This window comes from Poecilia reticulata, chromosome 13 (genome assembly GCF_904066995.2).
Source record: "Poecilia reticulata chromosome 13, P_reticulata-male-v2, whole genome shotgun sequence".
Taxonomy (NCBI): Eukaryota; Metazoa; Chordata; class Actinopteri; order Cyprinodontiformes; family Poeciliidae; genus Poecilia; species Poecilia reticulata.
In genome coordinates this window covers 3,719,313-3,747,256 of record NC_088842.1, presented here as the reverse complement: position 1 = coordinate 3,747,256, position 27,944 = coordinate 3,719,313, and the positions used below count along the sequence as shown (strand labels likewise).

Sequence of the window (27,944 nt, the reverse complement as noted above, 5' to 3'; positions counted from 1 at the left end):
GATGAAGAAGACATCACAAACAGTGATGGGATCACAATGATGGGATTTGAAGAAGACAAATCCCATCATTCACATGGGCATAAAATATATAAAGTGCACTGTAAAAAAGAACACTACAATCTGTTCAGAAGAGTTTATTAAATTTGTTGTTCAGACATAAAATTTAAAATAGAATTAAATAAATAAATAACATTTAATTCAATAAACAAACATTTGAGCTGCACCAAATGCATATATATATATATATATATATATATATATATATACACACACTTTATTTTTCATTTATTTATTTATTTTTATTTAATTATTTATCCATTTATTTTTTGTGTGTAGAAAATTTTTTAATCTGGGACCTGAGTACAAATTTTGTACTACAAACCCAAGCTTGGGTTTGTCAAATTCTTGAATCATTCAATGAGAAAATATATAATATGGGCTCTTTGCACGTCTGCTTCCACATTCGGGGATAGCGGCTCGGTCACTTCCGGTTTATTGAAAATGGCATTTTACAGGAGGTGCTTGCAGGGCTTGCCCAAGGTAACAATCAGTGATGGACATCAATCTGAATCTCCAACAAGTAAGCTGGAGAATAGTTTTAAGATGTATGCCTTCCGTATGTTACAGGAAAACAATTCTATATAAACCCATAACTAGCCTTAAAAACAACAAATAGACAAATAAAATGAATATAAATTATTTGCACTTCTGTTTAATCCAAATTAAGTCAGTGGCTCCATCAGGCCCCCAGGCCTTCAGGGACCCCATAAATGCTAATATTTTAACACAGACCACAAATGTATAAATGTAACAAGTATTTATTGAGATTAACAACGCTGCTAAATTTGATTTAATAGCTTCAGCATACATAAATTTAAATATTTTAAATTGTTTAACATTTAAATTTAAGATTTTAAGGAGCTGGAAAGTTTACAGGTGGAGTACTCCCTATTTAACCCAGAAAAGGATTATTTTAGTTTATTAGTAATATCAGAAATTATGGAGAGCGCACTATTTAGATCAATATTATACAGCCCAGAAATGGAATCAGAATTAGAATTAGAATAACTACAAACTTGGAATCCAGAAATACTCAACAGTAACAGTCACTGCTTAATTTATATTACTTTTAACCCAGAAAAGGATTTAGAACAAACTTAGAATTGTGAAGTACTCTCTTTAACCCAGAAAAGGAATTAGATCAGGCACTCTTTAGCTTATTTTATCAGAAACTGTAGAGTACTCACTATTTAGAAATGGAATTAGATACTTAGCAACCCTGAACAGGAGCACTTAGTTTACATACTTTAGAACAACATTGGATTAATTTTCTTTCCTCTTTTTCCCTTTGGTTTGTTATTTTGTATTTCCTTTTAACTCTTGTAAAGCACTTTGAACTGCCTTGTTGCTGGAAATGTGCTATATAAATAAAATTACCATAACTTTGTAAAAGTTCAAAGAAATTGTTAAATTCATAGTTAGATTGTTTTGTTACCATAGCTACATTCTTGAGATCTGTTCACAAATATAAATTAGTAAACTGCAATTATAATTTATAGCTTTTTAGGTTGGCTAATTAAACTACTCCCCCCTCTCCCAGATTTCACTAAATCTAACACAGAAGCTGATAGAGTCACTGATGTTTTTAACAGCAAGAGGGGCCCTTAAGTCAAATCCTCATACAGCCTTGGACAGGCCCTGCATGATGAGTTAAATCCGCTGCACTACGTGCAGAGATGCCCAACAAACGGAAGATTAATTCAATGCTCCTAATGTGGCTTTAGTAGCTCTTCCATTTTGTGTCTGTTGAGTGTTTAAATACACAGAAACTGGTTGCCCAACTGTAAGGGACGAGTTTATCAGACCTTGACGCCACCGCGCACATTAACTCTGGCTACCTAAGTATAAAAAGCATTTGATATGGTTTGATGCATCGTGTAACTGGAAAAATAATAATAAAAAAAAATGTAAATAAAAATAATCGTGATGTGTGACTACGAGGAGAGCGCAAAGGCTCCTCATCGGGCTGCAAATGCATGATGAGTGATTAGCGCTGGTACATTAACCACTAATGCACCAGCCAACCGGGAACAACTACATAAACTTTAGAGGGAAGACAGAGACGTACGCTGTGCAGCGTTTTGAGATGTAAACGCCTCATATAATTCTTTGTTCACAAAGATAAATCATTCTCACAAATTGCTCAACGCGCACTTCTGAAAGCGACTGTGGTAAAGCTAGCCGATACTTCGAAAAGTCGGCACAAACACAATATTCACGTGAACGACAGCTCAAGACGTTATGGTACACCTGTTTTCACAATAAAAGTGCACATCCGGTCCAAGTTTGATCTACTACAAGTAGATTTCCATGGGCTGCAAGTTTAGACTTTGTATTTATGCTTTGCAAAAATAAATAATGTATCAGAAATAATTTTGGACATTAAGCAATGCTTAAAAACTATTTTTTTCAGCGACTTATCTCACTTCTGGGTGTGTTAAGAAAATAAATTTAAAATAAGCTAGTTTTAAAAACTTAACATGTCTTGATTGAAATAGCCTAATTATAGTTTTCAGATTAATAACTTATTCTGCACTATTTACCTTTATTTTACATGTAGTTACAGCAGATTGTTTGCCAAGATCTTTTTGAACTGCCCTTTGTCTGTGTGGGAAACAATCAGGAGAAGTTCCAGCTTTTACACTCATCTGTGAAAAGCTGTAATACAGCAGGAGTCCAGGAGAGTCTCTGCTTCCACTTGGTTTAGATAAAGGGGACAAATGGCCTTAGATTGTGGAAACAAATTGCAGGGAGTTTCTAACTTTAGAGAGGGTCAGAGACAGCTCCTGGTTGGATGAGCAAAGATACACCTTATTTGAATAAATTAAAGACAAGAATACGCCTTTACTATAAAACTTTCTACACAGAAGTAACAAATTAGATTTGCTCTCGCAATACTCCAAAGATATCTTTGAACGTCTTTGCTTTTCTTTCCTTCTTTCCTTCTTCTTGTTTTCCGCTTGTCTCAGGTAAATGAATGTATGTCTCCGTTGTTCTGCAGTTTCTGTTGTAATTTCATACGTTGTCTTCTATTGCATTAAGCTCTGTAATTCTGTGACGTCAACACTCATTGTTGACGTCGCCCGGTAATATTTTTACATTTACTATCTACTTAACATCTTTTAATACAACAACTTGGGAAAACATCGCCAGTGAAACACTACTTAAACCCACAAATAGTCTTAAAAACAACAAATCAAAATATACAATTAAAATGAATATCAATTATTTGCACTTTTGTTTAATCCAAATTAAGTCAGCAGCTCCATCAGGGCCCCCAGGGCTTCAGGAGCCTCATAAATGCTAATACTTTAACACAGACCACAGATACATGAATGTAACATTTATTTATTGAGATGATGAATGCTGCTAAATTTGATTCAATTTCAGCATACATAAATTAAAATATTTTAAGTTGATTAACATTTAAATGTAAGATTTTAAGGAGCTGGCAAGTTAACTTTATAAAAATTCAAAGAACAATATTTATAGTTAGATTGTTTTGTTACCCCAGTTGCAATCTGATGCTCTGAGTTTAATCTTTAATTTTGAGCTCTGTTTGTTCACAATTTAGTAAACTGCAATTATAACTGATTGCTTTTTAGGTTGGCCAATTAAACTACTCCCCTCTCTCAGATTAAATCCAACATATCTGTTAGAGGTGCTGATGTTTTTAGCAACAAAAGGGGCCCCTACATCAAATTCAGGACACCAGCCCTCGAGGACCAGGATTGCCCACCCTTGACCTAGACCCATAATTTCACTACTGAAGATCTCCCTCGGATACGTAGCCTCTGACGGAAGTCAAATTTATGATGTTTATTCATCAACTCTACATATAAATTTACATTGTGCAGCTCTGACAGGTGCTGTTGTATGAGCCTATTTTCCTGTTGAAGTGTGGGCTTATTGTGTTATACATTCCCATTCACACTTTAATGATTTGTAACAACCTCCTCATGCTTTTTGCTTTATTATATTAACCAAACAGATTGTTCCCAACTGAAATACGTATTAAACGACTGGAATATTTCCCACCATAATACAATTAACTAGCTTATCTGCGATAGAAACTGACTATATATTATTTGTACTCAGACTCAGGAAAAGATCCACTCGTTTTGTGATAATCTCATGTCAAAAACATATGATACAACCTATGAACATTTTTCAGATATTGATTTATTTTGAGCATTGGATGTGAGATTGGTGGTGGATAAACATAAAACTCTGAGTAAACCAGTTGCTGTAAGAAACTTTTAACCCTACGGCAGTAGTCCCCAAACTATGGCCCACGGGCCTCCACATTTAGTCCGGCCCCCTGAACAATACCAGAGAGCATTTAGATTTTTTTTCATGTACCGCATTTTCCAGACTACAAGACGCTACTTTTTTCCTAAGCTTTGAACCATGCGGCTTATAGCCTGATGCGGCTTATATGTGGATTTTTCTTCAACCACCAGGGGGCTCTTTAGCAGGAAGTGAATCATTGGAAGTCAAAATTGGAAATAAAAGAAGAAAGCGCCCATTAAAACGGAATTAGGTTTTAATAGGGAATTGAAATTTGAGAATGTTGTTGGTCAGTTAAATAGCATTGAGGGGGGAAAAGAAGATTTTTCGTTTTTTATAATAATACTGGGATCATTACAAGAATTTGAGGTACAGATATTAGGATCCAATAGATCCTAATATCTGTACATTATTGTTGCAGTAGTACAACAATAATGGATGCAAACTGCCGTTGAAATCTAAAGAAGCAGAAGAAGAAAGTGCCCATTTTCATTTAGCACATGCTAGTGGCAGACGCGAAGGATCAGCACTTTTACTTTTACCGTTTGGAAACTTCCGTAATCAGTTCAGTTAAATCTAAACTTGGCAACTTTTTTCTTTTTCAACCGTAATAAATGTGATATTCAATTGACCTGTTGTGACTCAAATTTTGGGTGTCCGCCCCCTCTGCTGCGTGCTGCATCTTTGTGGAAAAACAAGAGTGGCAGAGATATCTGCGGCTTATAGCCTGGTGCGGCTTATATGTGTATGTTTACTGGTTTTTTTGTTTTTTTTTTAACTTTGGGGTTGGGCTTATAGTCCGGAAAATACGTTATAAATAGTGATATTTCCTGGATTTTTTCTGTGAAGAACCCAGAGAGGGTTATTTGATTGTAATTTTTACATTTGGGCACTCCTGCAATCGTCACACTTTGTCCATTACAAACTGACTCTGGCCCCCCACCAGAAAAGGGAAAAGTTATGTGGCCCTCACAGGAAAAAGTTTGGGGACCCTTGCCCTACAGCGTTAAATATGCCAGGTCTGCTAATCCTCTGAAGGCGGCCCCAGGCTTGCCTGCTTGGGACAAGTTGTAAAGATTCTGGTTGGCTGGTCAACAAAGCCAAAACAGAAAGTGCAAACATAAAATGCAGCTCTTCTTACACTGAATTTAATTTTCCTTTTTTGATTTGTTGACACTATGAACCCTCATCATTAATGTTTTGATCATTGCTTTAGAATTTGGTGACATAAATTAATTGCATTGTTTCAAGATTTCCAGCAGATTATTTGTATCTATCCGGTAATAAGGGGAGAAAAATTATGGTGTTTCTGTGAAGAATGTCAAAATGCATTTAGAATACAAAAAAAGCCTCGTCAATAAGATTATTATTTTTTTGAGGAACAAAAATGCACAACAAAATTTTGTGACTTTTTAAATAATGTGAGCAGGGCCGAATCTACAAAGATGTAGGCCCCTTGACTGGAGCCAGTTTTGGGCCTGTATCCACTAAGGAAAAAAATATTTTATTGATGCAAATTAGAGCACTTTAATAAGTAGTCCTGTACGTCAATGGATGTGAACTGACGGATGGTACATTTAATGTAACCCCTGCCCAGTGGCTCCATGTTCCCCACAAATTTGACCATAACTTCATACTTTTCAAAACTTGAGCACTGTTTGTATTCATAAAATCACAAAATGTTTATACAAATCACAGGATATGGGCATATGAGGTTGTACAATGTTTGCAAAACACACATTCATCAAAAAATATTTAAATAAATAAAAAAAATTACATTTGTGGGGCCCCGAAAAAATGTGGCCCCTGGTATTCTGCCCCTGTAAGCCATTTCTAAAGTCTGGTCCAGACAGTAAAAATTGAACTCTTGATTAAAAAATCATGCTCTTTGCGTTTGTGTGTTCTGCAGATTACACTGTTGATTTATTTGCTGCGCGTTTATACCTGTTAGCCACTGTACGATTCAGTCCATGTTGGCCACGCCTCATTTGGATCGGGGCAGTGGAGAATGGTTGTTTACAGCACAGGCTATCTCCGGTAAGCTTCATGGGTAAATATTAGCAACCCTGTTAAAACTTCAACAGAGTCTAGGCTTCCAGGAAGCAATCATTTCTCAACAGTTGAGGGTTCAGATGCTCTGGACAAAGCAAAGAGCAGAACAATGGGTTTTACCATGTTAGGTCACTGTTTGAGTTTAAGGAAAGAGTTGCAACTATAAAACCAGCACAAGACAGACTGGAAGGATCATTATCAAACATCTTCAGCAATAATTCCAAGCCAAGTTGTTATGAAACCCCATGGTTTGGTCGATAGATTCCATTAAGATGTTTTCTGCCTCTGAAAGTGTATTTGAGTGTTATGGAAGAAGGAATTGTAAAACAATGAAACACAAAGCAGCTTTATAGTCCAAACTTTTCTGGAATTTTGCCATCATCTTTGAAGGTACAATATCCATTGTCTCACTCAGAAAAACAGCCCTCATCCCTAAAGCTGTGACAATGTAAATTAACTGGTAGATTACTTCCATTCTAAAATTTCAGCTATTGATTCCAATAACAGGCTCCCAATAAATTGAAGGTTGTGTCTGATAGGAACAAGTCTCCCTGGGGATTAGCGCAAACAGTTAGATCTGCAAGAACACTTTACTGTAGGGCCGAACGTAAATGGTGTGAAACTCAACTTCACGTTTTCTATGAAAAACATAATGAAAGACTCCACACTAAAACAGGCAATGAAAACATTCTTTTCAGAAATCATAAACAAAAACATGACCAATGCTCAAGCTTTATTTGCAACAGTTAACAGGCTCACAAACCTCCTGTTACTGAACCACCTGACCTGCAATTTAACATGGCCTGCAATGAATTTGCCAAGTACTTTGCGGAGGAAACTTTAAAAATTAGAGGGTTAATCTGCACATCCTCATTAAATCCAATACCAATGTTATGCCCAGACATCATAAATGCAGAAAAATTTACTCAATTTCAACTACTTAACTATACAAAGCATGGAAGAAATTATAAATCAACTAAGCTCCTCTTCCTGCTGTCTTGAAATTACGGTGTCACCAGAACCCATCCAATCACTGAGCAGACGCTTAGAAAAAGGGGTGAATGGATTTCAGTTTTTACCGATCTATTGAAAATCTTGACCTGTTGATTCTGATTTTAGCTGATAATTTTTTTGTCTGAAATGCTGCTAAATATAGCAAGAAAGTCGATACCAACATTGGGTATCAGTTGGTATCGACTTGATTATTGTTACCTGAAATATATAGATGTGCCCTTGTGTGCAAGTCTATCACTCAAACCTCTTTCACTTCAAAGCAGAAGACGACGGTGGTTGACTTAAAAATCTTTGTCAAAGTAGATAAAATTGGAGGATAAGATCAACTTCACGTAAAAATTGTCTGATCACCAATTTCCTAAAATTAATTAAATTAGCCATACTTAGAACAGTTATAACATAAATGTCACTATGTTATAACATGGATGTGGATGCGCCATAACTTTCTCCAGCTGAATAGAAACAAAGCTGAAGTTATCTTTGGCCCTAACGAGGAATAGTCTAGATTTAACACAGCCTCAGTTATGGAAACTACAAATCAGCTCCAAAAGGAATCAGAAACTGTTAACACTGCTGTGTTAGGCCATATGGAAAGCCTGACAATGGACCAACACTGCATTTAGTCTCAATAAATGGAATTGATTAATGCAACTCACTGACTCTTCTTGAACCTCATGTATTAAGAACCTATATGAAGAAAGGATAATTCTCCACACAGGCCAGCCACTCGTTGCCATTTTGAATTAGGCAATTTCCTCAAAAATAAAAAATAAAAAACTGATCCCCCCCCCAATTTATCACTTCCAACTAAGGCTTCGCAGCACAAAATTGAAGCCCTTCTTTTGCTGCATTCCTCTCCCTCCTTCCCACCCTTCTGACACTTTGATATCCTTTTGGATGAGTGAAGGAGCTTGCCTCGGTGTCTGGTACTACTGAGAAGTGGAATGTACAACAATACTCTGAGCTTCCCCTTTTCACTCACCACAGCACTCAGCTCTGGGCTCGCTGTAGAGGGGAGGGCATGAAGGGTGGAAGTGTTTGTGGGACGGGAGTGGGGAGGGTAGTACTGTGGCCGAGGACAGCACGTCTCCAACAATGACATCACCTCTGCAGGACTTGCAGGGGTGATGGCTCGCTGTTCTCTGGTTTGCTGCAGCACAAAAGCAACACTTAGCAACTCGCTATCTAAGGTTTCCAAAAATAGCATTTATGTTATATTTAAAATGGAGCTGTGGAGGTGCAACATTGTTGCCTTGTAGCTGCAAGGTTCTTGGTTCAAATCCTATTTCTGCATGGAGTTAGCATGGTCTCCTTGTGAATGTGTCGCTAGGCCTGTCACAATAACCTTTTTTGCTGGACGATAAATTGCCCCAGTAATTATGGCGATAAATGATAATATTGTTGCTTTGAGACTATTTTCATATTATAGAATGATGTTATAGTACTAAATATCCAAAATATAACACAACAGAAAAAAACATGCATAAATAAAATGGATTATAATATCTCTGTAAACAAAATTGCCCTTCCAAAAATATGAATCATCAGAATGAAAATTATCAAGCTCATTTTATTTAATTGTGCGATTAATTGATCAACTGTCTTTTGCGACAGGTTTATGTGTGGGTTCTCTCTGAATACTCCACCTTCCTCCCAGTCCATAAACATGATTACTCTTAACTGTCCTTAGTTATGAGTGTGTCCTGTCCAAAGGTTTACCCTGCCTTCTGCACAATGACAACTGGAAATAGCTCCCATCTGCCCTGCAACTTTGCAAGGAAAAGCAGGTATAGATAAGGAATATTTTAAATGGGCCTTGTGTGACAAAGTCGTTCTGCATCAAAAGGTGTCACTTAAAATATGTGATTAACTGTTGGACACACTGTTGCAGACAAAAACTAAAGAAGTTATTTTATAACGAATAGAAACAGACACACACGAAGCAGGTGGGAATCCAGCACTAAGTCTAGAATGTGAAGGAGGTTCTATATTCAAGACCGACAATCGAGTGCAGAAATGCATGGTGTGCAGGAGTGCCCTCGAGAGCCTGACTGAATTTGCGGTAAACACCACTTTGAACTCTGAGCTTATGATCTCATTGTGGACACATACCAATGAGGTCAAACATTATCACCAACTCTGCATGAGTGTGCTGGTTCCCCAGTTGCTGCCATAGAAGCCAGTTAGGCCTGTGGTAAACGATTATTTTAGTAATCGAGTAATCTATCAATTATTCTGATGATTGAGTAATTTAAAAAAAAAAAAAAGATCAAATGCATTCTGGTACTGGCATAAGAGCAGTGTTACCATCGGATACCCTAACCCTAAGGGAGCTTGAGCACCTGCCCCTTTTGCTCCTTGCCCCCAAGTGCCCTTTTGGTCAATTTTTTTTATTTTATTCATTTTATTTTTTTTGGTATTATTATTTCCTAAGCCCTCTTCTGACACATAAGAACAGGTACCAAAATTATGTGTTTTTTTGTTGGGTTTTTTTTGTACAACATAATAAGCTGGTCGCGCAGTGAGATAAGGCGGCTAACTGGAGCTCAACGTAGCGAACATTCCAGATTACAGAACAGTTTTTGGTGAATTAAAAAAGGCTTTTGGTGAATAAAGTGGAGTAGACTTGCTACTTGTCAAATGACGGAAAACGTTGAAGTATCGTTTCTGCTTCAGCACAGTCGCGGTTTAAGCAGAGAGGTAATGAAATACAACAGACACTGACAGGCATCTGGGTCTGTTTTTCTCTGAAGAAATACTGCGCGGGAGGAGACAGCCAGGTGAGGAAAAACTGTTATCTATCGATTCAGTATTTTTTCCATACAGACATTAGGCTGTTGTTGTTGTGCTATCAGCTAGCTGCTAACTAACGACTTCGCTAGCAAAGCTAGATAACTAAAAAGCTTCTTTCCTGTATCGTTGATGATAGCAGTCATTCTTCAGTATTGCTTATGCAATAGGGGCACATCGACCGTCCAAAACCGATCATCTCCATAAAGATGGAGATGATCGGTCTTTGTTAGAAGACAAAGGAAATGTCTTCTAATTTCTTTTGCTGTATAATGTACATTGCATTTATTCTAGCGTGAGGTAAATGTATCTTGAAGAAAAATAGCACTTAAATAAAAGTCCAACAAGGACATTCATTTAGAATTTAAAATAACTCACTCTGAATTACCATGGTAGATATAATGTATGTAATAAAAGTGTCTCATTAATGAAGGGGGAAAAAAAACTCAAACCAGACTTTAAGTAAGTTTATGGTCTGGTTCGCAGAGTATGGAGTTAAATTTTTTCCCCAATTATTCAATGGAAAAATAAAAAACTAACCTCAGTTAAGTTAAATAAAATTGTAATCAAAACTTTTGGAATTGTAATGATTCATTTTTTAAACACAAAATGTTTTTTAATAAAAACGTTTTTTAAACAAAACGTTTAAAAATAATTGTTTTGATAATAACTGATTTTGTCTCGTGAACTTAAAAAGTTATTTACCTAACATTGTCAGGGTTTGGGTGGAAGTGGTGTGGGAAACGCTGAGACCCAGGTAAGATGATGAATTTAATGAGGAAGAACATAGTCCTGAATCAGGCGGCACGGCCCCAAATTAGCACACAGCTAACACCGGTAGCAACTGACATGAAAGACTGGACAGCAACAAGCAACCTCAGGACTAAACAGTTCTACTGAGGAAACTGACTCACAAAGACATTAGACGACGAGGATCCTACGAAGAACACAGACAACAGGTGAGACTAAATACACATGGGATAATCAAGGGAACGAGACACACCTGGGAGACAATCAACGGGGAAGACGCAGAGACAGACTCACAGGGAACAGGATCACAGAGAAAAACTCAAAAATAAACACACAGAAACACGGATCATGACAAACTTTTATTTGCACACATCAGAAATCTATCTTCATCTCCACTGCAAGTGTAGCAAACAGGCAGCTCTGTTTTATAGATTACAGTACACTAAAAGGTTGCATTCTGCCCTTGTTTATATGTTTAATAGTGTAATTCTGTAAAGACAAAATATGTCTGGTGGTCAAGCTCTGATTTACATATCTTGCTAAATTGCGGGTTTGAATATTGCAATACTTTCCTATAACAAAAAAGAACTTTCCTATAACAAAATAGACCTGCAGAAAAAAATTACTAAAAATATTTTACGTATGCATCGTTGTATGCTCTATATAGAGATTTTTCTTAGCTTTGATTGTATATGTCACAATTTTGTAATTTATCATTGTTTATTAAACTCTGAAAGATGTGTGGCTTTGTTGATATTCTGTTCTACAATCCAGTTAGGTGTGCCCCTTTTTTTAGAGCATCTAACCAATTACATAAAAGATGCTAAAGACAGTTAAAAATATCAACTTGGATTTAATATAAAGAAATTCTGTTTTATAGCAACCTCTTTCACACACACCGTTTCATGTTGTTTTCACTTGATATAAATATTACGGATGCACATGCACCAATATAAAAATTAAAGTAATATTAAAATTGATGGTATGATCAACTAATATCCATCCATACATCTTTTTTACACCCTTGTCCTTAGTAGGGTCAGGAGAGGTGCTGGTGCCCATCTCCAGCAAGACATTTCGGAAAAGAGGCAGCACACCCTGGACAGGTCACCAGTCCATCGCAGGGCCAACTAATATCTAATGATGTTATTTAAATTGTATACTCTCTATCCTTTTAACAACATTTTAAAAAGTGACCCCACCTTTGCTGCATCACTATCCTTGTCATATGACCAGTGTTCCCATTCTGAAACGTCTTGTTGCCATCATGTTAAATGCCAACAAGATGGAAATTAACATCGGTTGTTAATATCAGCCCAGCTTTACTCATCAGCCAATACTGATGTTGTAGCCAATATTTAATAAATAATGACCGGTCACAGCAGTTGAACTAAAAGTAAAAAATGTTTTCATGCATTTAACTATAGTCCTAAAAGAGGAAGCAGACATGGCTGTTTATTGCGACAATGGCTTGTACTTGTATAATGCTTTATCAAGTCCAGAGGGCTCCAAAGCACTTCACTCTCCACTCAGTCATTCACCCATTCATATACATTCACTTGCTGACTGTGGCAAGCTACTAGATAGTAGCCTCAGTTGCATGACAGTCTGACACAGAGAGACTGCCATTTAGCTTACAGCCATCGTCACCATCATCCCATTAAGATTATACAGTGAAACCCTGCCTACTCCATTCATAATTTTCCCTATTTGTCTTAGTTTACATTAATTATGACATTATTAAAGCAATGCACCTACGGACTCTTTAAGGAAAGCAACTTGTTAGTAGAACTAACAAGTCCAGAATGAAGCCCACAATGTCCTGCAACAAAACTGTGGCATTTTCCAGATGAATTCCAGTCTAATTAAAGTATGAGTCAGTAAAAGCTCCACACCTGCGTTTATTACTGTGAAAAAATGAATGTGGAACTGTGATCTTCTTTAACAAAAGATGTGCTTAAGTGGCCTTTCTCAAAGAGAAAAATTGTAAAAACACAAAAAAACATTATAAAATATATTTAAAAATATATTTGCATATAAAATAAGTCAATAGAGCTTCATTTTACAGTTTTCATAACTTTGTGTCATGTGGTTGCTCTCAGTCGACTGGTGAAAGAAAAAGTAGATCTTGGTCTCAAAGTTTGAGCACCCTCATCTTCATTATACCATTTATTAGTTCTTTGTAGTGTTTTTTTGTATTTCTATGGCTGTAAGTTTTTAACAGTTCTCTCTGGGGTGTCAGTCACAGTGGCTTAAAAAAGTATTCATACCCCTTGAACGTTTCTGTATTTTGTCACATTACAACTACAAACATAAATATATTTCATTGGAATTTAATGTGAAAGACCAACACTAATTAGTATACAATTGTGAAGTAGAAGAAAATGATTAATGATTCAAAAAAATTTTCTTCACATAAAAAACTGAAAAGTGCAGTGTGCAAAAGTATCAGCACCCTTTCATCTTGCTTCCTGCTGTCAGTGAAGGTGAATATTTTTTCATCTCTCACTTCCTCTGTCATCTGCCCTCCTTTTGCTCTATGTCCTGTGCTGTCTTTTTGGAGCCTCTCTTTGCATATTTTCCAAAGTACAAATCATGTATCTGGTCAGCTGGTCTCTCAACACAACTAAGATGCAGCCAGTCTTCAGTACTGCTTATGCAACAACACAACAGTGTGTGCTGTGGTAAGCACAGGGTCAACAGGGTGTGCTTACCACAGCACACACTGCAGGATGATTGGTTACAATTACCAAGCGATTGTCTTAGAACTCCAAACGTTCTTTGTCGGAAAGGGAAAATTGGGGCAAAACGTTGTGTGTTGGATAAATGTTATATTATCTTTTTCTACTTATTAGTTTTCATTCTAAATAATGTAGTTATCTATAAAAGTATCTCTTCTGTTTATGAATAGTGTGTGGATTTAGTAGAAACTTGTGTCACATATTTGTTTCATGTGGATTGTAAAACCACCCCCGTTTCAGGACGCCAGCAGATAGAGTAGCTGGTGTCAACAATGCATGCTGACCATTACCTTATAAGGAGAAGAAGGCCAGTTGGGGGCATCTGGAGAAGGAAGAGGAATGCATACTGTAAACCAGTTTCAGCCTGTTTGCTCCCCCACCTTTAGAAATCATCTGTAACCAGGGCTTTCCCTAAATAAAAAGCGGGGAGAGCGGAATGCAAGCCAGAGTTTGTTTGGGGCATGTGACTGGTTGCATCTCCGAACACCTCTCCTCGCAGCGAGTTGAATTCTAATCTCTGTCTCCGTGTTTCTTTTGCAGAGTTATATACTTATGTCAGGGGTTAAACCTGACATATATTTTGGTCCTTTGAGCCGGATCTCAAGACACCTGAAGGTTGGTCCAGCACGCAAGGGGATCCAGGTGAAGTCTGTGGCCACAGCTTAAAAATCCTTTTCCAGGACTGGTTGCCCTTGTGGGGCTGGACCCCGGACGGTTGACGAGTGATCCAGGAACACGGGAGACAGTGAGTAGTTTTCTGTTAAAAAAGGCCTGAATGAGACGTGTGGAGCACGTAGAATTAAAACCCTGAGAATCCTAGGCACTATCAGGTAAACTGAGTAGTTAAATTCCGCAGGGAGGGCAGACTCCTCTAACTGATAGTTAGTTAAATTCTGTGTGGGACGGCGGAGTCCCCTACTGCAGTTAAGAGAAAAGAAGCGCGTTCTAAAAGTGTGATTGTGTGTGTGAGTGAAGACTTCTGACTCTAGACAGAACTCTTATACCAAAAAACAATAGGAACCAAGTGATGAGATTTTGTGGATGCATGCAGGCAAGAAAGCTCCACTCTTTTTGAGTTGAAGTGAGCTTTACCACAATCTAAATTATCATCACCCTATTGTAAAAATCCCAGTGTTTAGAACACAGTAGGTGTTGAAATCACACTGGGCTAAATTTAGTGGAAAACTAAGCGTAACACAGCTGAAAGAACTGCAGGACAAAATTAAAACAAAATGTAACGGAAAAGAGAAGCAAATGGCAAAGGAAGGTTATGAGCAGATAAAAGTCTGGCTCCAAATAGCAAGAAAGAGAGAGGATGAAGAGAGAAAGGCTGAAGAAAGGAGAGAGCGGGAGGCAGAAGGACAGGAGAAATATAAGGCAGAAAAGACAGGTTGTAAGAAGGAACCAGGGGAAGTAGCAAAGGTACAGTTATGTTTCATAGGAAAGAAGATGACAATGAAAGCACGGTGTATGCAGCTCTAATGAGAGAAGCAAGGCTGCAGCTGAGCAGAACACAAGGAGCTACTGCTCCTCCCCCACCAACACCAAGCACCCCCGCCACATCATATATAGCAACAGCACAAGGCAGAGGCTTGCTTGATAGACCACCCTCATATGATTCGAGCCCAACACCCACATGGACCAGATCACGGGGATCAGTGGGGGGATGGTCTCATAGGTTGGGAGGGCTATTATCACCTAACCCACCTCAGATGCCCAACCTCCATGCAGGAGATGAGGACTTAGTTAACCGGTCCAGACTGGTATCATGTTAAAGGGGATTATGACCCAATGAATAGAGTAAATGACCCCCTGGTGATAGAAGTAGCAGATAAAAAAAAAAAAAAAAAAAATGGAATTAGGACTTTCCTAAAAGAGGACAAGTCGAAAGCTAAAACTAAATAATAAAATTCTCCTCAGAGAACAATGTTTAAAGATTATAAAACAAACTTGGTGAAACGATCCTTGGCTTCTAGCTGGAGGGGTCAGCGGTCAGAGTAAGGTACCGACCTGGACATTGTCCAGCCTCGTAACTCTTAGGCCTTGAGAGGAGGACTGCCCGCTGACTTCACAGTCTGCAGCACTGAGATCAACAAATTTAGAGAAATCCATTGTTCTCTGGTGAGACGTGTCTTAGATGAAGTTAACTTAAACGTACATTCTACATTTTACAAGTTAATGGTGAACATGATGAAAGAGACTAGAGCTTTTAACATGTTTCATGTTTATATGTGTTTGAATAAGAAAATGGTTTATGACTTCTTAAAAAGTTGGATAATAAGTGGCTAAAAACTATACGATGAAAAGAAAAGAAAGTTATATGGAAAATGTTTGTGTATAAAAAAAAAAGAAAAAAGAACACAGAAAAGCAAGCAAACACTAATTTGACTCTTATTTGCTTCTTTCCTTTTCCTCTGTCTGAGCCTCGCTGCGCTGCGTCTGACCTCTGACCTCAGCTCAGATCTGTCCTGCCAATCAGATGACTCCCTCCTTTATCACCAGCTAGTTGATAAAGAAGCGAAAAAGGACAGGACGATTTCTACCAACTGGACACTGAAGGCAATAAAGTGTCCACTGGTCCTAATTCCTTGACATCTGGGAACTGCCATGCAGCAAAACTACTGTATGGAGTCTTGCTAGATGTTTGGAAAAAGAAAGCAAACTGAACTGTTTGCCGCTTGTTTCATTGGTGGACTAAGGGACGGTCTGGACAACTTATAAATAATCCAACACCAGAGCCAGTTGGACTGACAGGGAGATGGAGGAGGGGCAGAGGGAGGACCAGCTGCAGTGACGCTAGCAGCAGGAGGAGAAATGCGAGATAAGTTATACACACACACTGCTGTGATACACACACTGCTACTGTAATGAGGACTTGCTTGCTTACTTACTAGCAGGAAGGACTTATCTATTTAGAAAAGAACATTTTGAAGGTATTAAGGTACAATGTTAAATAAAAATCTTTCATTTTGTACCCATTAACTCAGTCCTTAACAGAAGGACCAGTGATCCTCTTAGGGCCCACGAGCCATAGATTGGGAAACTGTGAAGGAAAAAACTGTAATGGTTAAAAGTTAAGAAAGAAATAAAAAACTGAGTGTGATACGACTAAATTACACCAACTAAAATTATTAGATTCAAAACTAATAGTGATTTGCAAATGTTTTATTTTCTTTGAAATAAATATACAAGTTTGGAACTAAATTAAACATATCTAAGTGTTGAAATTAATTGATATTGCAGTGTTGAAATACTATGAAGTATTTCTTTGCATTTAACTGAAACACTTAACTTAGAGTTTAATTATATAAAGTATCTATAAATTGATTGGGATTGTGTTTGTGTGTTTTATATTGGGATGAATGACAATTGTTTTGAGAAGAGAGAAATTTTACTGCTAAATTGAGTAACGGATAAAATTATTGACAATTAATTTTTTATAAAAAACTTACATTGTTAACTTGTCTGAAATGCGAGGTTAAGGGAAAGTCTGGGACTTTAAGCAACCTTGTAAACAGCTACTAAAAACTGATGATTGTGATTAAAAGCAACATTTTCTAGATTTCAGTCTAGAACATTTTAATCCAGATTTGATTGATAGTCAATATGCATTTGCAGATAAGCATGCAAAAGCAGCAGCAATGAGAGAAATAAAGGTTTTATGGAATGCTACTGAATCATTACAACAGGATGTTTTAAAAGACATGCAACAACAGTCACCTACACAGGAAAGAGAATCTTGGTTAAAAAAAGGGGCAAAAGAAAAGAATGGAATATACACTTGACCAGTAGGAAAACCAATCCTACCAAAAAATTTATACAAATGGGCTGCAATATTGAGCCACGGTGATACACATGTCTCAACAGGGGGGATGGTAGGACTAGTATCTAAATACTTTACTAGTATCTAAATACTTTACTACTTATGGATTTAATACTTATTCAAAAAAATGTTTGCAGAACGTGCCTCATCTGTGCAAAACACAATGCACAGGGAAACTTAAGACCAAAAAGGGGACAGTTTCCCAAACCAGAATATCCTTTTCAGCACATACACATGGATTTCATAGAATTAGATGCAGAAAAAGGAAATGAAGGAAAAAATATTGTCTGGTAATTATAGACTCCTTTTCCAAATGGGTTGAGCTGTTCCCAACAAAGACACCTGACGCATTAACAGTAGCTAAAGCACTATGCAAAGACATAATACCAAGGTATGGGATACCTGAGAGAATATACAGTGACAATGGAACGCATTTTGTGAATCAAATAATAAATAACATAGGGAAAGCATTTGAAATAAACCTAAAACACCATTGTGCTTATCACCCACAAAGTGCAGGCCTGGTTGAAAGAATGAATGGTACTATAAAAAACAGGTTGAGGAAATGTATGGAAGAAACAGGTAGACCATGGTCAAAGTGTGTAGATTTAGTCAAACTGCATATTAATATTACTAGCACCAGTGGGCTAACTCCCTATGAAATGCTGTTTGGAAGACCATATAGATTACCATATTTTGGAAATTCCTGGGAAACAAATGATGAGAGTAATCTAGCTGACTATATGAGAAAGATGTTAGAAAACCAGAAACAACCACCATCTGATGATGAATTCCCATTTGTCTGCCCACAGGAAGCCTCACTAGTTAAATCAGGAGATTGGGTGCTAGTGAAAAGTATAAAGAAGAAGCATTGGCACTCACCTAAGTGGGAAGGACCCTACCAAGTATTGTTGACTACTGGCACTGCATTAAAGATAGCAGAAAGAAATACTTGGATACACTTAACACATTGCAAACTGGTGATACGGAGAGATGACTAAAATTACATTTTTAATAATAGTGTTCAATTTGTAATAGTAATAAGTGTTGTAGTGATAGTTTTTTTACTTAGTGTAGTATTGTGAGGATTTCAAAGACCTCCAGAGAAAAGTCCAGCTACAAAGGGAGTTGCATTTATAGTATACAACTGTCTCAAACCTGGTGAAGATTGTCCACAACTCTGCCGAGAGGTGCTTAGGAAATCATCATAATCTACAATGTTGACCAAAAGAAATAAAGTCCTACTGGGACTAGGGATACTGATCCTAGCCATTGTAATAACAATTATTTTTAGTTTTAAGATAAGACCACACCAGGTAGCTAAAAGAAGATCCTTCCCAGTATGCAGGATATGATTTTTATCTAGATAGTCATGTAAGAAACACCAGGGATTCGTAGTGGGGAGACACTTTTATCACTACGTCTCGCTCATGGAAGCCAGACTCATATGGGTGGACGGATTTAGCAAAAACATGGAGGAAAATTGTTACAAATTTAACAGTAACCACAACCTCAGTGTATCTCACCATTAACTCAACGGCAATGCCCCTAAATAAAAAAAAAAAGAAAATATGTTCAAGGATTAGATTATGCGCATGGGCACCAGGTACTGACCCATGTTGGGAGCTAAGACTGTGTCCTTTGTTCATGGCCAACATGGCAAAGGCATCAAATGAGACTGGAGGAAATTTAACTCCCGCAGGGGGACAAAAAAAGAATTAAAGCTATTGTTGTAGTAGACTATAAATTGCCTATTGATGACTGGTTTAGGGTAACCACAGGTATATCTGCAGAAAGCAATAACTGGCTTTTAATGGCTGAACAAGCTGCAATTGCAGTTAAACAAGAATGTAGACAGAATCAACTACATCCACTACAATGTTCAGAGGTTAGGCAACAAAACTCAGGAAGGATTTGAGGCCGTACACGCTCAGTTGTCTGCTACCTCCCTCATGGCTTTCCAGAACAGGATTGCGGTTGACATGTTGTTAGCTGAGAAAGGAGGCGTCTGCAGTCTCTTCGGAGCTGAATGTTGTGTTCTAATTCCAAACAACACAGCGGCAGATGGTACCTTGACCAAGGCTATTGATGGCCTGAGAAGCCTGAATAAGAAAATGAAAGACCATTCAGGAGTGGACACTGAGATGTGGGATGCATGGGCAAATATGTTTGGAAAATACAAAGACTTGGTAGCCTCAGTCCTAATTTCCATAGCTGTCTTTGCAGCAATCTTAACAATGTGTGGATGTTGTTGCATTCCTTGTATAAGAGCACTTCTAAATAGATTGATCACAACAGCAATAACTCCTATGGAAAAGCAGCTTTATGCACTGTTGCCATTGGATGACGAAGAACTGGAAGAGGAAGATGCAGCGGACCCTGATGGAGAAGAACTGTCACTGCATCTGCCAGACTTGTATCCTGATCCTAATGACTTTTAAGAGCTAGATGTAAACGATAACTGTTGACCCTTTTTCTCCTCTGAGTGTAAATAAAAGTACTTATAGTGAACTGGTGTTTGAAAATCTGAAACAGAAGAGGACACTAAGTGATTTGAGAATAGATACTTTTATGATAAACAGGAGGGAAATGTTGGATAAATGTTATATTATCTTTTTCTACTTATTAGTTTTCATTCTAAATAATGTAGTTATCTATAAAAGTATCTCTTCTGTTTATGAATAGTGTGTGGATTTAGTAGAAACTTGTGTCACATATTTGTTTCATGTGGATTGTAAAACCACCCCCGTTTCAGGACGCCAGCAGATAGAGTAGCTGGTGTCAACAATGCATGCTGACCATTACCTTATAAGGAGAAGAAGGCCAGTTGGGGGCATCTGGAGAAGGAAGAGGAATGCATACTGTAAACCAGTTTCAGCCTGTTTGCTCCCCCACCTTTAGAAATCATCTGTAACCAGGGCTTTCCCTAAATAAAAAGCGGGGAGAGCGGAATGCAAGCCAGAGTTTGTTTGGGGCATGTGACTGGTTGCATCTCCGAACACCTCTCCTCGCAGCGAGTTGAATTCTAATCTCTGTCTCCGTGTTTCTTTTGCAGAGTTATATACTTATGTCAGGGGTTAAACCTGACATTGTGCCATGTGAACTAGGCTTTAGTGGGCACACCAACATGCAGAAACCTCATCTGACAGTTCTACACTCCCAGGTCAAGCATTGACCGGTCCACAGTGATAAAAAGGTTTGGGACCACTGCTTTAGGTGATAGAAGGCTGACTTTATAACTATCTTTATGTGGCTCTGAAGGTTCAGGTCAGAGTCCATTACTACACCCAGATTTTGGGCCTGACTGCTAGGTTCCAGCTGTAATAACTGAAGCTGTGCATGGACTCTAGGGGGGTGTAGCGATACAATCTCATCATACGATATTCAATATTCTCATCACAATATGATATATATCAATATTTGGCAAACAATACAATTCAATATTATTCAATGCACTTTTACAATTTTCTGAAAGATTTTAGTGGGACAGAGTGATTTTGGTGACATTTTGTGATCCATAGACTTGGATTTAGTTCGCTGAAAACTGATTAAAAATACCAACTACACAATACCTGGCTCTGATTGGACAGAGACTTGTGCCCCTTTTCCATCGGCTCTACTTCAGCAGCCTGGCTCGGCTCTATTTCGGAGTGACCGCGTTTCCATCGGTCCTTCTTGGCTCTGTAGCAGGGTGCTGCCTCCTGGAGGCAGGGAGGTATAGTGCCCCGCCTCCAGGCGCTATGTGCTGTGCTTCGTTACAGGCGACCTAACGCGAGTTGTTTTTGTGAGACAAAATAAGAGAGAACTGAGCTATTTTTTTAAAGCCTTTTGTGATTTTTCTGAGGCTTCAAGAAAATATGTGGTGGGAGGAATGCTGCGATGGGGTGAGGAGGACAGCTGATCTCTGCCTTGCAGCGAGAGGAAAGCAGGTGGCTCAGACGGTGAGGGTAAGCTAGCAATGATTTTCGTATTAAACTACTATAAAACTTGTAAGACGATAATTTAAAAGTGTCAGAATTGCATGTTGGCGCCGCACATTCATAATATATCCCAATGTGTTTTCAGATGTTGGTAAACTGTCACCACAGATCATCAATGTGGTTCTTCGTGCAGTCTCGGAGTTGTAGGATGTCCGAGACTGCACGTCCGTCTTCCTCACTGCTGGTCGGTGTTTACCTTCAAGATGTCCAGAGACCTTCACCTTTCTGGAGCAGGAATCGCATAAGCCCAATGTGCTGATGAAACATTTCTAATTTTAAAAAAATGTGGCTCATGTTCTTAAAGGGTTGAAGTGCATTAACAATCTGTTGTTTTTAACTTATCAATACGTTTAATTGTGATTCATCTGATGTTCAAGTTATACTGAGAACTAAGCTGTATTCCTTATAATCTGACTGGTTCTAGTTTTAATCAAACCTTCCATGTTTTCACATTTTGGTGACCAATAATTGTTTGAGGGCTTAAAAGTTTAAACCCGGTCTTATTCAGCCCTGGCTCCAGACAAGTTTAACAGGGGGGGCATCGAATTATTTTGGGGAGGCAAAATGAATCTATGTAGCTGAACATAGACATCAATAAGCCTACAGGCCAGGCACGTCCAGAGGGGGACGGAGGGGGCTTAGGAGGGCTTGAGCACCTGCCCCTTTTGCTCCTTGCCCCCAAGGGCCCTTTTGGTCAAATTTCTTTTTCTTTGGTATTATTATTTCCTAAGCCCTCTTCTGACACATAATAACGTACTAAAATTATTTGGTTTTGTGTTGGGGTTTTTAGCCCTCCGGTCACCTTGTTACCTTTGACCTTTTGCCCGTGACGCACGATGTAATTGCCTCTCGCACAGTGAGATAAGGCGGCTAACTGGAGCTCAACGTAGCAAACGTTCCAGATTACACACTGCAAAAACTGAAATCTTAGTAAGATTAAATATCTTAAATTAAGGAGATTTTTCTTGTTTTCTTTCTGACAAGATAATTTTTCTCACCAAGAGGGATTTATGTAAGAATATTTTTCTTATTTTAAGTGTTTTTGTACTTAATTATCTCAGTAAGATATAAAAGCTTAATGTTAAGAAAATATTACTTATTATGAGTAAATATGTGCTAGAATCTAGAATATCAATATTTACCAATCAAACTTCAAGTCTAGAACTTATTTTATATAAGTAAAAATTTCTTATTTCAAGCACAGAAAGCGAAATCACATACTTAATTAAATGTATTCAGATAATTAAAACAGACTATGTCCAAATGGAATCCTTTGTGTTATTGTCAATGAAAAATAAAAAAAAACCCATGAACTTATATTCTTGTATAAGTTGGCAGAGTGTACTGGAAATTATAATTTAATATTTAAACGATTGACATTTAACACAACAATTTCAGAAACAATATCAGTTTATATATCAAGATAATTCTTGGCATGTTTCCATCAGCTAAGGACCTTCTTAATTTGATCTTCTTGATGCAAGATGTGGGACCTCTTACTGACATGTCATGAAATTTCTATTGATGTGTGATTTGAAATGGCTGGTATTCCACACAATGAGATTAGAATCAACAATATTGATTAGCTCAATGTCATGATAAATATTTTAACTTTTGGTTTATATTTCAAATTCTTACTTTATAAGTTACTAATATTAGTTTGAACAATATTTTATTCATCATGTTTGTAACCCCTTTTATGACATCATACAATCCACATGGGAAAGCGCCCAAAATGTCAGTGAGATAGTATTAATGTTCGATACAACAGATTTTCTTTCCGATCCAATACCGAGTAAAATTTAAGGTGGTATTGGCAATACAGATCCCATACTTTGTGCAAAAGACAATTAATTTGTTTCTTAATTAAATAAAAAATAAATGTAATCCATATCTTGGCTTCATAAAAAGAACACAATGTACTCTGATGCACTCATTTTAAACTCAGAAGTACATTGAGAACAATCTCGTTTACTATAAGCTATTTTAATTCAGCAGAAATATACAAAACATATGAAAATGGAGTTGCAAACTAAAAAAAGAAAATTAGTAAAGTAATAACCCTACTAAACACATCCTTGTTTAATTATTAAAACTACTATAAAATGACAGCTGAAATGGCTCCATGTCACTTTTTTAATAATCTGTCAACATGTCCATTTCTGAGTGAGTGAGAGTCAGCAGCACGCTGCGCTTGGGCATTACGTCCTTACACATTACATACTCACCAGGCGGAAGAAAAAGTAGTTCCCATTAACAACGTTTCATTTCGGCAAGATCTCAATAATTTAGTTACTTTCTAACTTGCTCTTGTTAATCTACATTATCTCAAATTACTAAAGTGTTGAAAGTATTGATCCTTGGATCTGACAATAGATTTTAAAGAATTAAGTTCTGGTATCGGAAGAATCGATATTTCAGTATCAATCCGCACATCACTAACGGCAACGCCAGAGATCATTTAACTGCCCTGATTAACGGTCAATTCAGTTGTAAAAGCCTAACTAAGCTTTTATCTACTGTACTTTTATAAGATTTTCTTTTGGCAAATTCTCTAATCTCGGTTGGACATGAATGAAGATGGAGGACTTTTTTACGTGTATAGACCCTACAGCTGCTGTACTGAGAGGTAAGTTTAAAGTTGTCTGTCTTTCTAAGATAAGCTAACTGAAGCTAGTTAGCATGTCGTGATATGCCAATTTTCATCCGCGGTTAAAGAGCCGCTCTTGTGAATATGAGCTTTGAACAGTTATTAACCACAATAGCTGTGGCTTAAAAATATCGACACGAGTTCTTGGTAGCTTCCGTTTTTTAACATAGCTAAGGTGGCTTCTCATTCGTAGCTTCTGATTCGGGAAATGGTTAAAGGGCAATTCCGCCTAGTATTTCACTAACTGAGGGTGTTTGATGTGCTGTAATTTAAAAACTTAAATGCAATGAGTCTAAAAGCCTAGGTTAGATATTCCACACTGTTACCAGGATATTTTAAACACTATTTTTGATTTGTGAATTTAAGTAGTCCTAGTTTGATTTAATTAAAATAACTTTCTTGCCATCTTGAATTCATGTAATATTGTAATTGAGCACATAAACTAAAATAAGACTTATTTTATTTTTCAAGTAAACCAAACTGTTGCCATGGTGAAGCCTATGCCAGACACATCTCCAATCACGTATTGCACCATCTACAAGAAACTTTGGGAATTGCAAGTGACGGCATCCTTCACATTCTTGAGGTAAGAAATTTATGATACTGATTCATCATTACACTGATTAGTCCCTAAAACGTGGTTTGTTTTGTGATTGTTTTTCTGTCTGTGCTCCAATTAGCAGATGACCCAACAACTTCAAACAAGATCACTTTTCAGCTCTGTGGTGATCCTGAAACCAACTTTCTACTGGCCATTGGAACCATGCCTGCCCTGATCTTCTGAAAGGAGGACATCATAGCTACTACACCTTTCAGCATCCGTGTGTGTGGCCACTCCTCTCTGTGCTGCTGACAGACGTCTTGAGAACGCCGTCCGTAACTGAGGCAAGACTTCCACATATAAAAGGCTATGGCTTATTGGAAGAAGTTCATTGCGGGGGAAGCTCCTATTGTTGACATCTAATCCCAAGATTTTTTTTGCTTTGGACAATTTGGTTTGCTTGACTCTTAGTGCAGCAGATGTGTCAGATCTTCATTGTTCTGTCATTTTACAGGATTGTTTCAGAATCAGATGCCCATCCAGACTTTAAATTCTGACCAGTAGTCATGTTTTATTGTGTTTATGTGAAACTTAAACGTAATAAAGATGTTAAAAGTAATTGAACTTATGTCTTCATTTCAGCAAGCCAATAACATCTCTTGTTCCAGTATTCACAGGATCAATTTTTGGATTTTTGTCTTAGCATAAGAACCTTGAGTAAGGCTATGATAAAATATATATTTTAATCCTATGCAACAATAAAAATAAACTAGATTTGGGTATACACTGCAAAAAGTCCCCTTTCAAAAACAAGAAAAAAAAAGTACAAAAATAGGGTATAATTTTCTTAAAATAAGAAAAATTATCTGCCAACAGAACAAGAAAATTTATCTTGTCAAGATTTTCCAAAACAAGAAAAAATATCTAACCAAGATAAACCTACAAATATCTTAAAATTAGTGTATTTGTACTTAAAACAAGCCAATTTTACTAATACAAATAGAATATATGAGATTTATTTTCTTAATACATAGAACATTTTTCTTAAAATAAGAAAATTTTACGCTATTTTAAGAAATTCAGTGTCAAGTAACATTTTCTTTACTTGAGATAATTTTTCTTAAAATAAGATAATATATCTTACTCGTATAAGTAAAATTGGCTTGTTTTAAGTAAAAATACACTAATTTTAAGATATTGTAGGTTTATCTTGGTAAGATATTTTTTCTTGTTTTAGAAAATCTTGACAAGATAAATTTTCTTGTTCTGTTGGCAGATAATTTTTCTTATTTTAAGAAAATTATACCCTATTTTTGTACTTTTTTTTCTTGTTTTTGAAAGGGGACTTTTTGCAGTGCAGAACTGTTTTTGGTGAATTAAAAAAAAAATGTTTTTGGTGAATAAAGTGGAGTAGACTTGCTACTTGTCAGATGACGGAAAACGTTGAACGTTGTATCGTTTCTGCTTCAGCACGGGGTAGCGGCGTAAGCAGAGATGTAATGAAATACAACAGACACCGAAAGGGCTCTGCGTCTGCCTTTGTCTGAAGAACTACTGAGCGGGAGGAGACAGCCAGGTGAGGAAAAACTATTCTTATCCATCGATTCAGTATTTTTATCATACATACATTAGGCTGTTGTTGGTGTGCTATTAGCTAGCTGCTAGCTATCGACTTTGCTAGCAAATCAAGATGGCTAAAAAACTTCTTCCCTATATTGTTAATGATAGCAGCCATTCTTCAGTACTGCTTATGCAATAGCGGGCACATCGCCCTTCCAAAACCGATCATCTCCATAATGGATATATGTCTTCTAATTTCCTTTGCTACAAAACGTTGAACGTTGTATAGTTTCTGCTTGAGCACAGCGTAGCGGTTTAAGCAGAGAGGTATTTATCTAGAGGCATTTATTCTAGCAGTAGGTAAATGCATCTTGAAGGAGAATAGCACTTAAATAAAAGTCCAACAAGGATATTCATTTAGAATTAAAAATAACTCACTCATATATCATGAACTACCATGATATATATAATGCATGTAATAATAGTGTCATTAATGAAGGGGAAAAAACTCAATCCAGGTTCGCAGATTATGAAGTTATTTTTTTTTTCCCCAGTTATTCAATGAAAGAAAGAAAAATAACCTCAGTTAAGTAAAATAAAATTATAATCAAAACTTTTGGAATTGTAATATTTCTTTTTCTTAAAAAGTTTTGTTTAAAAACATTTTTTTTAATTAAATAACTCATTTTTGTTTCGTGAACTTAAAAAGTTATTTGCCAAAGAAACTTTTATTTGTTTGGCAAATAAAAGTTGCCAAACGTATTTGGCAACTTTTATTTACCAAATAAATAAACATTTTGCAAAACGTTTATTTGCACAGAAAATGAGCAGAAAATGCACATGTTGTGTTTGAGCAATAAAAATACAGCAGACTTTATGTTTCAAATGTCTTCCATGACTGTATGTAGGCAATCTTAAATGTAGTAAAAACCAGACAGATATATCTACAAACTGCTCACCTGGCTGGAAAGCAGCAGCGGCGTTAGCTGCATCTGAGACGGTGTTCACTGTGGGGCTGCGACAGGCTCCGAAGCGACTAACGAGGCTTTCCATTTTCTCCACTACGGTGACAAAAACGACTCATTCCTCACGACTCCATCGAGCCGCTGAATATTGAATTCCGAAGCAAAGAAAAGCCGGCATCTTTTAAAGTTCACTGCTTGTTTGCATTTCCATCATTTCCATCAAGTTTGTTTTTCTTCTCTCTTTGCTGCTCCGTCTGTCCATGCCCTTGGCCAATCAGGAGCGAAAAGGAGCGAAGCTTGCATCAGCCACCAAACCAGGGCCGGTCCGGCTCCGAAGCAGGATCCTGAAAAGCAGGGCCAGCCCCGAAAAATAGCCGGTGGAAAAGTTCCGAAAGCAAGCGGAGCGGGGTTCGAGTTGGGCCGAGCCAAGCTCGGTGGAAATTTTCTTCTCACCGAATCAAAGATGCGGTGAGAAAATTAGTTTCTGTCATTTAATTTATGTGGATTTGACATAAAACTCAAAGTTTCAACAGTGATCCGGGAGCTGAGTGGGGAGATTCTCAATATGCAAATGATTGCACTGATGTTTTTCTTTTGGACATACTGTTGCTGCATTTTGGACCTTGAGTCACAGAAAAACAAAATCCAAATTGGAAAAATTAAAAATTTTTTTACTGTGAAACGGTCAAATATTCATAATGAATGGTTTTTATAATTTAGAATGACAA

At 37.3% G+C, this 27,944-nt stretch overlaps 1 protein-coding gene and 2 long non-coding RNA genes across 10 annotated transcripts in view; 2 read left to right on the top strand and 1 right to left on the bottom strand.

Annotated features, from left to right (window-relative positions):
* sorl1 (sortilin-related receptor, L(DLR class) A repeats containing) overlaps positions 1-27,944 on the bottom strand; it is a 310,404-nt gene that overhangs the window by 280,912 nt on the left and 1,548 nt on the right. The window lies entirely within an intron of this gene.
* On the top strand, positions 17,604-23,236 carry LOC145554560 (uncharacterized). Its single transcript, XR_014090543.1, has 2 exons — positions 17,604-21,467; positions 21,586-23,236. It is a non-coding gene; the product is annotated as an uncharacterized LOC145554560 (long non-coding RNA).
* Positions 23,993-25,310, top strand: LOC145554559 (uncharacterized). Of its 2 annotated transcripts, none has more exons than XR_014090542.1 (3): positions 23,993-24,129; positions 24,622-24,736; positions 24,834-25,310. It is a non-coding gene; the product is annotated as an uncharacterized LOC145554559 (long non-coding RNA). The 2 variants fall into 2 exon arrangements; XR_014090541.1 differs by having other exon boundaries at positions 24,831-25,310.